The following is a 5,475-nucleotide window of genomic DNA, read 5'->3' as shown; positions in this document are numbered from 1 at the left end:
GTGAGAGCCATAACTCAGGTTTTCTTTCTTGTGTCACTCAGACCTGAACTTCTGTCCTCCTGTGTCTGACTCTGTCTTTCCTGCTGCCTTCTCATAAGGATTCGTCTCATCCTATTTTTTCCCAAATAACCCAGGATCACCTCTGTGTCTGGAAGTGAGTACAGTGCTCATTACCCCATAAAGTCCTTCTCAGGTTGAGGACTGGGTCATGGGTACCTTTGGTGGCTGTTACAGTGCTCTACAATAGTGTTTGCAGTGTCAGAAAGAAGGGACAAAGAAGCCACGCTTCACGGATCTCAGCTAAGTCACTCAGAAGAGCTGCAGGATTTCTTTCCCATGTACTGAGGACACTGATGTGAGCCCATCACCTTGATAGTTCCATTTGCTTTTGCAAAGCCCTTGGAGAATGAGGGACTCATTTTACAAAGAGGAAACTGAGGCATAGGAAAAACAAAGGAATTGCCCAAGATGAGAAGAAAGTGGGTTAGATCAGGATCAGAAAGGGCTTCTGTGCATCAAGGGTGTTACTGGGGTTTCTGTTAATCCCTGTTATGTAGCACACAACCTATGGATGGAGGGGGCAGAGGCATGTGACCCTGACACATGGCCAGAATGCAGAGCAGGGCGACAATCCAGCCCAACTGATTCCCCCCAGCTCTTCACATTCACACACTTCATGCATCTCCTCTTCTCCCAACCACAACATCCGTGACTTGCAGGTCCCAGACCATGAGTTTGATGATTGTCTGTGTCCTGCAACATCTGGAACTGGGGGTGCTGCTGGCGGAGCCCGTGAGAAAGTCCTTATCTCTGAGGCCTTCCCAGATTCTGCCTTTGGGCTCAGAATGAAAAGGGGAAAAAGGGAAAGGCTGGGCTCGGGGCAGTACAAGAACTTTGTGCAGGCCACATAGCCAGTCCAGCTCAGCTGGGACCTTTCAGGTCTCTACTTCTGGTCAGGGGCTTATGTGGAACTAGGGTGGTCCCCTGAGGATGGCTTGATCTGAGGATGGGACAATGGCTGCTGCTGTGTGGTGGGATCTTGGATCAGTAAGAAGTGGGGACCCTGGGTCCCTAGGGCTGAGGACCCACCAGCAGCCCAGCAGTTTGTTCTGACCACCACAAGTATCCTCATCCTGGATCAAGCTTTGATGGTGTCAGGCAGAATTTCATCTCTCTGGAAAAAAATGTATTTGGGATAAAAGGGGTGAAATCATTACTAGTTTGTGCCCTAGGTGCCATCACCAGCTGCTATGAGTTTTGGCAGATGTTACGGTTTGTATCTAATGTCCGCCCAAAGGCACATGCACTCATAGGCTGGGCTTTGGAGAATAGTTGGGTCACAGGGGTGCGACATACAGCAGCAGATTAGTCATGATGAGTGCCTCATGCCTCAGAAATGAGAAAGCACCTAAGGTACATTTTGGTGCTGAAATTGGGGTAGTTGCTGTAATGTGGCCATGTGGATCCCGTGAGGAACAAGCCCCCACCCCCTTGTGCACAAAGGGTAGATATGGAGGAACAGGATTAAGCCTCAGGTGAGTAACTTCTTAACTGCCAGTACTTTTCCAGTCAGAGTTAGCAGAGTGAGGCCATACCTGATTTACTCTCTTCCCCTTCCCCTTTGGTTTAGGGAGCCTTTCAGATGCACGACCTCAGCCACACCTGCAGGCCAGCAGGCTGTTTTGCCTACAAGTGGCTTTCAACTCAGAGTTGCAGACTTTGTCTTGAAAATGAGTCACTTTAATAGTGGGTTATCTGCAGGACTGGCAATGTCAGAGGTTGTTGGCTTGAGCCTTTTACAGCTCAGCATATTAATATAGCTTTACTTTTCCATCTCTGACAAAACTAAACAAAAAAGAGGATACAAATGAAGGACCGTTTTGCATCTGTATATTCAAAATAGTTATGATAGATATACAGCTATGTTCTCTTAATTTAATGAATAGAAAGATTTGTACTGATGGTGTTTGTGGACAGGCTATCATGTCTGCATCTTGTACCATGTATAACCACTAAGAAGACAACAATATGCAATGTATTAATTATTGAAACTGTCCTACTAATCGATTTGGAAACTGTCGCATTGCTATTTGTTTCTCAATAAAATTATTTTATAAAAAAGAAAATGGGTCACTTTAAATTTCTATTTCTTACAGTTCAGAAGTCTTTGGAGCTGGCTTGTGGGAGAAGTTTGGAAAAATTTGGAGATACCAAGCGGAGAAGCAGCCCTAGCATGCCATGAGCAGCTTAATGGGAGATTCTGGAGGGAGCTCAGAAAACCAGAATGCTGACAGTAATGCAGGTGTGAAGACCAAGCTCGGGCAGTTCTGGTTGTGAACAAGGACTCTGTCAGCACTTGCTCCAGGCCATGGGTGCTCTGCTCTGGAAGAAAACTTGTCTACATTTTGTTCCTATCCTGAAACTTAGAGGGAGACTGAGGTTAAGGGGCAGCAGACTATTTAATCTAGAGGAGGAAATTTCAAGGCAGCCAAACATTCAGCCTTAGGCCCAGGTACTGTTGGAGGCTGTTAACCAGTTTTACCTTGAGAATCAAAGGCAAAATGCACCTGAATGATTTTCAAAGTTTTAAAGTTTTTAGTTTGGCCAGAAAGAAAGCTCTAGTTCTGTAGGAGCCTGCACAAATGGATTAGAAGAGAGCTTTGTTACTTTAAAGATTAGCACTAAAAAGAAGCCAAGGTTTTTGGACCTGGACAATACAGTGGATGGTTTGGAGGGCAGAGAAGAATCTGAAAGCCCTACCCCTCACAGACCATAAAGTGGAAAAGTTAAACTTCACTTTGAGAGGAGCAGCAGCCTTGGGAATGGGAAACAATTTCCCAGGGTTCAGTTTACTGTGTTTAGCCATCCACACATTCAAAGGCCTTTGCAACTACCTGCAAGATGCAAAGGGCTAGGCGACTGTTCAAGTGGCAGACCTTGGTGTCAGCCTTGTGGCTTTAGTTCTACAGTCAGCCTTGTGGCCTTAGTTCTACAGGCATGCAGAAGAATTCAAGTGTTGTGGGGTTAGGAAGGCTTCCAGCCCGATTTCAGAAGAAGACCTGGGAGGCCAGGCAGTGTGCTCCTGACAGAGAAGTTCATGAAGTTGTGTCAAACTCTCAGTGCAGTGCAGAACCCAGAAAGTAACAGAAGCCAGGAGCTTGGATAGTCTGAAAAAAAAGCTGCAAGCAGTGAGGGACACCAGCCTAAGAGAGAAGCCAAGAGAGTTACCACCATTGGCTGTGCCGTAGGGGTGGAACAGACTAACCCCTTTGGAGTCTGCGTCTCACCACAGTTTGCCCAGCATTCTGGATACGGAACTCTAAGATATAATGTTTGCCCTTCTGGGTTTTGGCTTTAGTTTGGCCCCATTGCATTCTACCCTTTTTATTTCCTTCTTTCAGAATGGGAATGTTTACTCTGTGCCTTTGTGCATTGACAGTATTTAACTTTCTTTTCATTTTTACAAGTTCTCATAATTAAGAGCTTTCCTGAAATCTCAGGAAGACTTTGGATTTGGACTTTTCAGCAAACTGCTGAACCTGTTAGGATTCTAGCTAATTTTAGAGATAGATTCAATGCATTTTGCACAAAGGGATGCCCATGAATGTTTTGGGGCTCAGGGGTGGAATGTTAGAGCTTATATCTTGGTGTGCCCCCAAAGACTCATTTGCTCACAGATGGGGCTTTGAGAAGTGATTTGTCTTGGTTTCTTTTCTCTTGTTGCTTGGACAACATACCTGACACCCCAAGGAAAGATTTATTTAGCCCATAGTTAGTGCAGATTTCAGTCCATACTTAGCTGGCTCCAAGGCAGAGTGGCACAGGGCAGAGGGCAACATTTTATTGGTGGATAACAGCAAAAAGCAAAGGGAGGAGCAGCGGCTGCAGCAGCTAGCAAGCCTCTCTCACTTCCTTCCATTGTATGCAGATTATGCACCCCAGGGGGGGTGTAGCACGCACACCCATAAGCTCCACTTTGAATCATGAATTTATCACACACTCTAGAAGATGTCCCAACGACTGCATGAGGCTTTGGGGGGACAACTAGACACAAACCATAGCGTGATAGTATAATGGCTGTGTGGTACTAATCAGTGCATTAGTAAATTATTGAATTTGTAGCTGAATTTGATGTTGGAAGGTAAAGCCTGGTTGGAGGAGGCAGATCACCAGGGTCTGGCCTGGAAGGGTCTATCTCCCTCCCTCCACTTTAGATCTTGTTCTCTTCTTTGACCACCATGCCAAGGACAATTTCATTTTTGCCATATCCCTTTGCCATGCTACCCTGCTTTGGAGCTAGATGAACATGGACTAAAAGCTTTGAAAACTGTGAGCCAAATTCAAGTTTTCTCTTTTAATTTGTAGGTGGCAAGGATTATCTCAGTGACAAGAAAGTAACTAAGACAGTAGATATTCAAAATTCTCCAAAACTCATCTTCAAGATAGTGTGGTGGGGAATGAAGTGAAACCAACGTAGCCATCAAGTCTGACACCCAGATGTGACCTGAGGGGGCAGGTCTTGTGGGACAGCACAGTGGGTTTTGCAAATTCCCAGCATCAGCACAGGGAGAGGACTCACGGAGAACCAGGGCCTTGGGTGCAATAATAGAGAAGGGAGGGAAGAGAACAAGAGGCAGGTTATCTGAAGAGCTGCTCAGCCTATGTTCCTTTTGGGACCAAGGGTTTCATGAATAGAACAGGGGCACAGGCTTCTTGGGCATAAGAGCAGGGCTCAGTGAGCAGAGGGGGAGGACCCTGCACTGGCAGAGGCAGAGCACACACTGGAGCAGAGGCCGGCACTGCTCTCCTCCACCTTATGCAGGGAGAGGCCAGGGGACCCAGAGCACAGAGACCATCTAGGCCTGGGAGGCACCATAGGGAGGACGAGGCATTAAGCCCACACTCCTCCCAGTGCTCAGCCTGTGGGCCTATTGTGTACTGGGAGCTGCAGGGTCAGTGCTTTACCCACTCAGCTCTGCCCAGAATAATGTCTAATGTACGGCTGCCTGGGCTCAGATCCTGGCTCTGCTGTAGAAGTTACATTGTGCCTCAGTTTCCCTGTATGGAATGGCAAGGAGGCTAAAGTCTGCAAGGAGGCTCAGAGCACCCATGCTGGCAGCTCAGGCCCTGGAGCAAGACTTGTGAGCAGGGTACAGAGACCACGGGAGGCTGCGCCTGGATGCACAGCACTGACTGTCCCTTGTGCACTCTCAGGTCTTAGGGACTCACAGGCCACACAAAGGATGTAGGAACACTCAGTTCATTTGTGACCAGGGCCCTTTGTGCAGGATGAGAGCCTGGGGCGTCTGCTGACCCTGGGCAGTGTCTGTGGCCAAGCTGCTGCTGTCTCCCGAGGCCCTTACTGTCCTCCCCGGCCTGGCTTTGTCCATATAGCCAGCTGGTGTCAGGCTATCTGAATGGGGATGGGAGGGAGCCCTAGAGCTGCCCCAGGAAGTGGGGTTCCACTGCAGGGAA

Source organism: Octodon degus, unplaced genomic scaffold (assembly GCF_000260255.1).
Source record: "Octodon degus isolate 3935 unplaced genomic scaffold, OctDeg1.0 scaffold00070, whole genome shotgun sequence".
NCBI classification, from domain to species: Eukaryota; Metazoa; Chordata; class Mammalia; order Rodentia; family Octodontidae; genus Octodon; species Octodon degus.
Note: the sequence above shows the minus strand (reverse complement) of the source record.